Raw genomic sequence first — 10,969 nt, forward strand, 5'->3', positions numbered from 1 at the left:
AAAGCTGGTGGACACTAAAAAGAAGGGCCTTGTGCCTTAATACCACCAGGTTTCCTGGACGCTTAAGGAAAGGGGTCATTGAGAGGCAACAACCCATTTCATCCTCCATTTCCCATCTGCCAGGCCTTAATGGGGCGTAAGTCTACTGAACACATCTGGACTCACACAAAGGAGCTGGATCAGACACATCTCTCTCTGCTTCCACTGACATGGGAAACGTTAATGAAGGCCTACATGCTACAGGCTGACATATAATATTTGATCAATTACAGATCCGGTTCCAATCACACACAGCAGAATATTATTACACTTTTTACCTTTTCAAAGAACGTCCTTTGTAACTTCAGAACACTCCAAATCACAGCTCTGAGCATCACATTGATGTTTGCAAAGTCCAGCTGATCTCAGAGGATTCCAAACAACAGCGTAAAGATGATTTAATACAGGCTGCTGAATAACTGCCTTCAGAAAATTTAGTGTAGAGTGTAGCTGCTCTCTATCATGTATCTTTCCATCTTAAGCTCCAGCCAAACTCCTAAGTATTCTGCCATATGATGGATGTCCCTCTGTTTGAAATCTATGGGCTCCATCTTGAAACTGTTTTTACCTCTTAACATTTTGTCATGCTGCCTTTTATAGAAGTATTCCTCACATTGAGTTTGATGTTATTTGAACTAAGGAACTGGAATGTGTTGAGTAGAAAAACTCCTTAACTATCCCAACACCGCAAACAGCTACATTATGGAGCTTCCAGTCAGATGGAAATCTACAGAGGGATGCAACTATGACTTTTCGCTAAGCATCTTTCATATAACTTAGATCAATATGCATTCAATTAAAATATCACATAGGTTTACAATCATTTCTAACACTCAAGATTTATCTTATTTAAAAACAAACAGGTCTAAAGAATTACTTTTATTCTACCACGTTGCCAATGTTTCTTTAGAGGGCCCGCATTATGGGTGGGTGGGAATATGGATGGAAGGATGAAGGGATGGATGGATGTATACAGTCCTGAAGCTATAAGAGGTATTTCAACCAGGAGTGCCTTCTGAATTAGGCACAATACAGAGCAGCCAATCAGAAGAGAGCTCACTTAGACTGATCAGTCTTAAAGGCACAGTAACAAAAGTAGCCCGTTTAATTCTAAGGGATGAAGTAAGGTTAGAAAACAGCCATGTAAAATTTAATTATGCCTTTCTGATGCATAAAACCACACAAAATGTCATAAGTGGGGGAAAAAAATAAAAATAAATCAAATAAGATAATATATGGGCACTTTGACAGCCAGGGGATTTACATATGCATGAATAAGCAGCCTGTAGGGATGCACAATATGGGCAAAATACTAATAGAGTGAATACAATGCTACTCATAGCAATTGCATTGTACCTTGCAAGGCATTACACACTTGTGTATCAATAATGTACACAGTTAAAGGTTAGTCTGCTTTATTTATAAGCTGCTTTAAAATAATTTCATTTTGTTGGATTACATTAGTAAATCCATTCATCAAACCCTGCCCTCACAGAAAGTAATCTGAAACCATGAATGATGGGTCAAGTTGCTCATAGATCTCTGTAAAAGCCATTTTGATTGGTTTAAAACAATAAACAATAAAACACTGAGCAGCTCTGATAGCTAGTGTAAGCTTAGGAAAAGAAGAGCATCTTCCAGGTACAGTACAGCTGCAGAACTTCATGATGGAAGCTGAGGAGGGTAGTTTTAGGTGAGAGGAAAACTCCGGTCTGGAGGGGAGGAAAATAAAAAAAAAATAAAAAATGTTTCCATATGTGCCCCAGTTCCCTAGTGAAAGAACAGCATTGTGCTTACTTCAAGCCACGCACAAACTAGATGTCCAGCCTTTCTGCTCCCCCCTTTCCTTTCAGTAGCTTGGGGTAACATTAGTCAAGAGGGGGGTGACAAGAGGTGCCCCTCCAGCTTCATGCCCAGTCATGTGGCCTGTTTTGACGGGAGCTAATTGTCTGTGACTGCACGGGAGAGAGGGTGGGGGGAGGCTGGGTTAGGCAGAACGGACAAGGTCAGGCCCACAAGGCAAAGCAAAGTGAACGAGAAGTCACACAGGCCATTTCAGCAGCACTAAATCATCCTCAGTGAAGGCTTAACGATTCACAAACCCATCAAAGTGCACCTGCTCCAAATACTGAGCAATAATGATTACAGGTTTGTGTGTAGGCCTGAAAGCTATGATGTCAGGTCCAGGCAAATCACAAACATTCCCAATCAATAGCTTCTTTAGCTTAGTTTGTCTAGCAGCCTACTTCCACTGCACAACTCCACTAGCTTTCACAGGGTAAGTTGGCTTTGCAAGAAACCTCACAGGTAGTCAAGGCAGCGCTCTTTTGTTTTTCCTACACAGAGCAGAGCAGCAGGAAAATGTTCTCCATGCTACGAACACAGCACTTGACTGGTTCTGGAAGAAAACAATGAAACATTGTGTTTTTAAGTGCCGGGGGGAGAGAGAGAGAAACAACTTAGGAGCAAAAATAGCTCTCCAGCCAGTTATTATAATATTTGCTGTCTGAGTATAGGAGCGTAGAAATGAATTAACCATAAGATTACATAAGCCTTTTTATTCATTCGAGTGACACCATCCTGCTCCTGATGAACTGCAGCAGGAAATTAGGCCGTGGAGGATGACAAAGGGAGAGGTGTATGGAAGCAGAGTGGAGGAAGGGGAGGCTGAAGTTTTCCTTTCCTTTATGGAACACCAGAGAAATCCATTCAGAAAGGAGTATTAAGACATCAGGTTCAAATACTCTAGAGAACAAACCTGTCCAAGTGCACCGTTCCAGCCAAAAGGGGTGAATTTACGTTTAGGTCATGGCGGAAAATATAGTTTCAGGACTGACGCGTCCCTCAACAGGTTGTGAGCTTGTGCTGTGTTTGAGCGAGCAAGTAAAAAGAGAAACCTGCCTAACTCTGGAGCTGCCACAACAATCACCTCAGCATGCTTGGATAGAGCCAGTCCTGAACACCTACCAGCTGTGGTTGGCATACTGGCGCATTCCTTCCATGCTGTACTTCCTCTCCACTCAGGTGTTTCCCAGAACCTATCCAGCACTGTCAGACACACGTAAACCTTCCTCCAGATTCAATCTCGCACAGCTTCTTTCTGCTGACACTGTCCAACACATTGGCAGGAGAGCGCTCCACTCCCATATGTCATGAAATTAATTATGAACTTGGACTCGGTCTATTAGCATGGTTAGGACAGGATGACAGGCACGACCACAGTAGAGTTAGGAAGTGGGCGGCTGCGCTGGAAGACTCTAATGAAAGGAAACTGTGTTAACATACATGCTAAATGCAAGTCTGTGGGTGAATCATTTCCTTAATTCAATGGCATTTAGCTTGGAACACTGTAAGGAACCACAGCATGCAACTCCAACTGACTCTGTGAGAAAAAGGTTATTGTATCATTCTTCTTTGATTCATAACTGATTAAGGAGGGAATTCAACCTTTTGTCAACCTGCTTCATTTATTAGTTAAAGTAACTCAGAGTTGTTTGATATGAATGCATTCACTGTAGAGTAGCACTTATTTATAGTGGTGATAGGAACCACGCGCCACAACATCTACAACATAAATATAACCATTTATTATTATCTAGCCAAAAAAACCTGTGAACCACCATCTGTCTAATGATATTTGTAGGGATGTTGATAATGGTAAAATCAGAAAAAGTAACTTTTTTGCTACTAATTTGCCTTAAAACACCCTGCATGTATCTCCGGGCCAGTAACGTTTTTTAGAAAAGAACCAAAACCTTCTTTAGTCTATTATAAAGTCAGACATTAGGCGGTATATCTGTACTATTCAGAGTAATAACCTTGTAAGGCAAAGGCGGTGAACTCTTCAGACGTCGGGTTCCCATCATCACCATTGTGAACAATTCTGACTTTCTGCAGTAATGGACATTTCACATCAAAACACCCCGAATGACTCTGAATCTTAACCGTTTAATTATGCAGATGTTTAAAACACTGGAATTCTTCTTGAAGCCCTCCTCAGGTGTAGAACTTCGATTAGGCCACTGTAAAAGTTGAATCGCTCAATTCAGTGGAATAAGATTATGTTTTTATCATTGACTTGTTTACACTTGAGCTTCACCTTGCTTTCTTTCTCCTGTAATGTCTTTTGATACCAAGTAAAACTCATGTTTCCTTCAACAACAGCAGGTCAGACAGGTTCTGATGCAGGAATGAATCCTTAAACCATGACGGTTCCACCACTACGCTTGTGAGAGTGTGAGAAATTTGTGCCTCTAGAATGTGCGCTTCACTCTGAAAGTGAGTAATCAAAGGTAGACAAATTGACTTTGGACTGAATTGATCCAAACTGGACCAAATTTGGTGTTAAAACATTAACATTTTGACCTAGAGCTGGTCTGCGGGGGCAGTTACTTTTTAACACCTGGTGATCTTGCATGTTTAATTACACTGCACACCCAGTAAAAACCATGCAACATTTTTGTGCTTGTTTTCCATATAAAAGTGGATCCAAAGAGGGAAAAAAACATCTACTTGTGTTATAAGTACTTCTCACAGCACCCAATAAGATGCCAAAGGCTGTTTAGCCTCAACATTTCCTTCTAGCTGTTGGCTGTCATCTTAGGGGAGATTAGTTCGCCTCGATCCACACTTGACACAGTAAGCCCACGCCTACTTCCAGAAAGGCCACAAATACAGCATTCAAGATTTGTCCCTCATCCTCACTGGAATGCCTAGAAGCTGTTGAGCATGCATTCAGCAAGCCCACAAACTCTCTCCTCCATTCTACTGAAGGAGATATACATGCCAACACCTCAGATCCTCTGAATCTCAGACGTACTCTTCACTTTCTCTACAGGAGACCTCTACTCACGTCCAGAAACACAACCAGGACCCTGAAAGGGGAATTTCACTGAATGTTCAAAACTCCTACATAACTCAGTGGTTAAAATAAACAATAATTAAAAATATTTTGGCATGAAATGGCACAATGTACAGGAATTCACCAAATCTATACAAGTTCTTTACAGTGGTGGTGACACGAACCAGGGGTCATGATATCTGTAATGCAAATATAGCTACACAAAATGACCTGTGAACTTTTTGAAATGTAATGTTAATAATGGTGAACCTTTTTGCCTTACAGTGCCCTGCAGGCACCTCTCCGATATGAGCGCATTACATTTCATACCATATCACCATATCATAAACCATCAAAAAAAAAGGCAATGGGTCTGCTGTCAGGTAGTGCATTTGTAACCATGCCATGTAATATTCTGTGAGGAAGCTCTCAGAGCATTTAATCATTTCAGACGTCAGGTTCCCATCACCACCACTGTCAACTGTTTACACCTTTCAATCATTTTCATAAAACTGAAATGATGGTACAACTGACCCTTGTTTCCGTACTGTGAGCACACGAGATGACCTGCGAGATTAACTCTCAAAAGAAGAAAAAACAACTATACTGAAAGCTCATATTTACACAATGCTGCAGGTAGGCTACCCAAAATGCCCATCAGACAGGACACACATACACTTGTTTGTTTTGTATAGGTAAAAATAGTATTTTGAAGTCTAATTTTATCATTATGTGGTGTCAGAAACCACATATGCAACTAATTGAGGTTACTTAACAACTGGATGGGATTTGAGGCAAGTATGCAATGATTTAGGCATGTCGTTTGCACAGTTTGCTTCCACTAGCTGCTAGCATTATAGCTCCAGTACAAAACTAAAGGAGAACACTCTGGACCCAAAATGTCTTGGCTAATGGAAAACATTTGTGGGTAGAGTAAAATTGTGAAATTATGATTTTGTGCCAAGTTATTCCTGCAAATGTGTTGAAACAGTCAGAATAGTGCTAGAGTAAGATTCAGGGTAGTTATAGTAGTTAATAAATACTGCAGATGTCTCACTGTGCTTGGACAGAGATGATTTCTAGGTTTCTGTAATGCCTACCTAGACAATGTGAGAATTACTGTTTGAGGTGCCACTCGATACATAAACTGAAGATGTCAGGCAGGCCTGCCAGAATACTAAACACCAGGACCACTCCCTGTGCCAGCTCTACCGGTAACACTCCACGAGCGGCCGCCTGCCTACATGCTGCGCAGCACAAACCTGGCCGTAAAAGCAGGCATGCAGGAGCAAGGAAAACAAAGGCTCCCAGTATGTTTTCAGCAGAGCGTCTTGGAATCCATTAATAAACGTTTGCTTTCTGCCTACAGTTGACTCTCCAGTACTCCAGGCAGTAATGTGGGCCGGCTGAGCACAGGGGGACCCTAACCACGGCCCGGTGATTGGAGGAGCCCAGCGCAGATACACTGTATATACTGTACCACTCTTCTAATTACTCCCAGACCTCCGAGGACCAGCGCCAAGCAAGGTCCATTCAACAAAGCCACAACTCCGCTCCATAGCAGTGAATGGGCCGGGCTGACAGAGACTGAGAAAAGAAACTAATAGGGAAGAGGAAGGGGTCTTTTCACTTGCACAGCGGGCACTCAATGTGGCAACAGAGCTGGCGATCCTATACAAGCTCTTATTTGGAATCATTTCACACAGCATGTCTGTGGGTCTTGCTAGAGTCTCACAGTGAAAGCTAATCTAGCCATCACTGTTCAGTGCTGATCAGTTACATCTCTTGAAGGCAGCGGAGTCAATTTTGTCATTTATGTCATCGATCAAATCCTGTTCAAGCATTTATTGTCCTGGTAGGTCCATATATGGACATTCTTTAGACTGCTCAAATTCATATACATTCACAACTCAGTGTATTTTGTCCCATGCATTTGTATGCTGTTCGGCTTTGAACCTAGTTTGCATGTATTGCTGTATACTCTTGTTTAATTTACTATGTATAGTCTACGTGTGCCATGCAACCGTGTAGATATGGGGCGCCTGGGGGGCCTAGTTCCTCGCAATTGGAAACCAGGCTCCCCAGATTACTCACAGCTCGAAAGAAAAAAGAAACAATTCATACAAAGTGTTACAAATTGTAAACATTTATACGTTCCTTCAACTCGTGCCTTTATTTTAACCTTGAACAAATATACATGAAATAAGCTCTCCTTTGATCACCACCAATTTTGGTGGCAGCTATCACAACGGCAATACTGACACAGCTGCACGTTGCCATCACAGTTTTAAACCAATACTCCGACAAGGCAAAGCCAACTTATAAACACAGCATTACGATGCTTGACTGTTTCTGCAGATTCTGGGAACTTTGCTGAGCTGAGCTAGTTCCCAGCATAGGCCATATCATAGCCAAGCAATAAAGCTGACCATTTCCACTATGAGAAAACTGCAATGTGCAACCACTTGCCCCGGACATCTATGGCCTGCGCTCTAAAAAGTAGGATTCTGATTAGCTAGAATTTACCCGCTGTGGTATAGTGTCAGTTGTAATTGTCTCTCAGTGGCTAAATGCGAGGGCAGCAATTGTTTTCTCTCTAGTTATGGTAACTACAATGAAGTAGGCTAGTTGGTGGCTGTCAATCTCATTACAGTGAGGTCTCTGGGACTCCTAATGTGTATCCAGGCCCTCCCTAAAACGAAATTTTGGCTATGCCACTGGTACCATGCTGTTGCTCTGCACTGTTGCTCTGTCTTGGTCACTTGTACCATGAGGTCCAGCAAACACTGGATCTGTGTTGCATGCACAGGTGCCCTGGAGAAGTATCGTTCCGTATACTTGCATCCAGATTTGGGCTATGAATTCCTGGGAATTCTGAAAAATTAGAGAAAGCTGGCATGCTGTTTTACAATTAAATCTATCTAATCAATATCATTTGCATGCTTATACATGTACAGGACCCAATGAGAGCTTGAAATACACTTCAGGGTGTGTTGGGTGCAGTGCAGTATGGCTTCTACTCTTTCACTGCACAGTTCAATGAGCCAAGTAAGCCGTTAATAGGCCACTGATGCAGCATTTGTAGAAATAAACATTAGGCGCAGGTTTAATATGAAAAGCCTGACATTCTTCTTGACTCTAGAAGTGAATAAGATTTTATCACGTGCTTATTGTTGGTAACATATCCGACAACAGATTTTATCTGTGGCCCCAACTGATGTTGGATCAGCACCTCTATATAACCCTACAGCCGCAGGTCTGATGGACCAGCAGCAGCTGCCAACCAGCCAGCTCACCCGCCTTCTCACCTTACCTGCTTGTGAGGCAGGAGGACTGCCAAGCACAACATCTGGCCAGGAGTGCCTTACCTCAGCGACTTCCAGGGAACAATGGCCCTCTCTTTCCCCCTCCGTCCTCCCTCCTCAGGCCGGGCACACAGCAGACGTGTGTCCTGCCTGATGCCCACATGCGTGGGTATGGCTTCCCAGCAGTGCCCCCTCCCTAGATTTCTCAGCCTACTGCTTGGTCAGCAGTCTGCCGACCGTGATGGGCATGGTCATTAAGCAAACCCTTGAGCCTATCGGGCTGTTGGTTTTGGACAAAAACTCTGTTTGGATTTTAAAAGTACCAGGAGGGGTCTTTACTAAAATATCCTGCAGGGCAGTATGAACCAATTATTGGGTGCCTGTAAAAGTGTAAGCCTGACTGTTTACATTCCTGCTGTTTAGATTAAATGTGTCCATAACAGCTTATGACTGCACTGGTTACAGCAGGTTCAGATGGGATGCTGATGGGAGTTTTCTGTCTATGCAGACCGATACGGTCAATTCCTGCAGAGACATTACTTAAAAAATCCTGACAAAAGCTGCCTTACAATGGCTTAGTCTTATTAAAATATGATTTATACAGCATAATCCTCCGCAATCTTTTTAACTCTAATCACATTTTTTTGTCTTACTCCCCCCTTTGTAATCTCCTTGTGAAGCCACATGATCCACTTCTTCGCCAGAAGGGCACTTAGGACATTTTAATAGTATTTTGTGCCTACAGTTGTTCTGTAGGGCTTCAGAACCATAGACAACAACAGGCTAGGAGCTTGTCAACTCCACCACAGGCAATGAAGTACATGCCTCAAGGAGCAGCGTGAAAGCACTACCAGATGTTCCGTGTAATGCCACCACCACCGTGTTTGACCCGAAAGTGAGCAGCATGTGGACATTAATTGACAGTATAACATCATACCCTTACCTGTCCACCATGAACATGCGTCACCCTCCTCTTCAACCATGAAGTGACATTTTGCAAGTAATTCAGAGAGTGTACATAAGAATTTAAGCAGATATTGTTACAGATCTGTTGAACAGCCACTTCTTTTCCTTGATCATTTCAACCAGAATGTATAATAAAGGAGAGCATCTGCTGCAATCAGCAGAACTATAGATCAGATTTCATAAACAACTCACTACAGGCCATTTTAAAGGGTCAGAGAGAAATAACGCAGGTAAAGTGTGCAGGTGCAAAACACACCCCCAAACCCCAACGCTGTGTGCATTAAACAAGCAAAAATTGCAGAGTAATTTTCTCTCGTACTGTATTAATGGGTGGAAACGGCAGAGTGGAAACAGCGCCCTCTACCCGCCTTCACGCGAACTGCGCCTCGTCTGAGTAAACTACTCCTGCTGGCAAATGATCGCCAATAAATACTACCGTGGATTTGAAGACTAATGAAAGTGATCCGCATAAGACGCCTACACAACTTCAAATTCGGATACAAACACATACAAAAAACCCAGAAAGACCTCACGAACAAGAGCCGACACTCAATCCTCCCAGTCAGGCAGCCTTTCAGTTTACAGCGGCATGGAGGTGGGAGCGTAAATGATTAGAAGGCTAATGTCAGCTACACATCAGATCTATATCAGATCAGAATTATTCCTCATTCCACCAGTTGTTAATCGGAATAGGCGCTGTGCATTTCGAAAGTGGAAATAACAGCAAGCAGCTACATTACAGGGCAGTGAAGCTTATCTTTCATTTTAAGGGACAGTTTGATGGACACGGACTGACGGATGTATTTTGATGAAGATCCAATGCTCGTCTTTCAATCGAAGCTGAAGTCAGCTTCTTATTTGCCAGCTTCTTGATCGAATTGTCGAATTGTCCCCGTTCCACCTTAAATGGTGCGGCAGTTATCATTATGACGCCTCAGGCGCCAGAATGGAACTTCCCCACCATTTAAGGTGGAACGGGAAATTCGAACAAGACGCTGGCGAATACGAAGCCCGTTCCAGTCTCGTATCTCTGAAGGAGCACAGCCACCTTCACCAAAGCCGTACCAAGTCAATGAATGAGAATGCTGCCAACGCGCTTAGCACAAACTCCACGCTTACCCTCTGTCTTCATCTCGGAGAGAAGCATGCTACTGAAAGTTAATCCCTTTATGATGCTCCACTGACAGGTCTGGACTGAACTGACCACGCTCCGGCTGTCCAAACGCGTGCTTCTGTCCACACAGACGCTGACTGCCTGACTGAGTGAGCGCTGCATGCGAACAGGAGCGCAACTCAAACAGCCTTATTATTGTTTTCCCACCCGTATTTAGACAAGCCCCGCCCTCTGCACTGGGATTGGCTAATAGTGTCCCGCCTCTTGCGCTATGATTGGTTCGTAGTTTACACTCGCAAAAACTGAGCTCTCCTTTACAACCATATGCAGTATCATTTAAATATGCAGGCATGCGTTCATAAGTCTGTGCAGTGTAATTAATATATATACATTAATCATTTATTACTGATATTGTAGGAACATTAATAATTAATAACTATGTAAAATGTAACTTAAAATTCACAATTCCGCACGTGATAGAAATATGAACATCTACGTGTTTTATAGATTTAATTTACAATTCATATAACTTATATCTAAAACTCTGCTTTGCCTAAAGCCCATATGATGCTTTTCTTTTATTGGAGACATTTTTTTTTCTCGCCTTTGTTTTTAATGGTTGTTATGGTGATGGTAACGTCTTCTCAACCGTCCATTCAGCGGACTCCTTGTAAGTAGCCTGTAATATTTTAGCCAATCGCAGCA

The 10,969-nt window shown here is 42.6% G+C and overlaps 1 protein-coding gene across 3 annotated transcripts in view; it reads right to left on the reverse strand.

Annotated features, from left to right (window-relative positions):
• Nucleotides 1-10,431, reverse strand: part of daam2 (dishevelled associated activator of morphogenesis 2) — a 139,712-nt gene extending 129,281 nt beyond the window's left edge. For all 3 annotated transcript variants that reach the window (XM_037542210.1, XM_037542209.1, XM_017690751.2), the window contains exon 1: nucleotides 10,270-10,431. The gene's annotated coding sequence lies outside the window, so the exon portion shown is untranslated. The remainder of the gene's footprint in view (nucleotides 1-10,269) is intronic.
• Between the last annotated feature and the right edge of the window lie 538 nt (nucleotides 10,432-10,969).

Source organism: Pygocentrus nattereri, chromosome 10 (genome assembly GCF_015220715.1).
Source record: "Pygocentrus nattereri isolate fPygNat1 chromosome 10, fPygNat1.pri, whole genome shotgun sequence".
Lineage (NCBI taxonomy): Eukaryota > Metazoa > Chordata > Actinopteri > Characiformes > Serrasalmidae > Pygocentrus > Pygocentrus nattereri.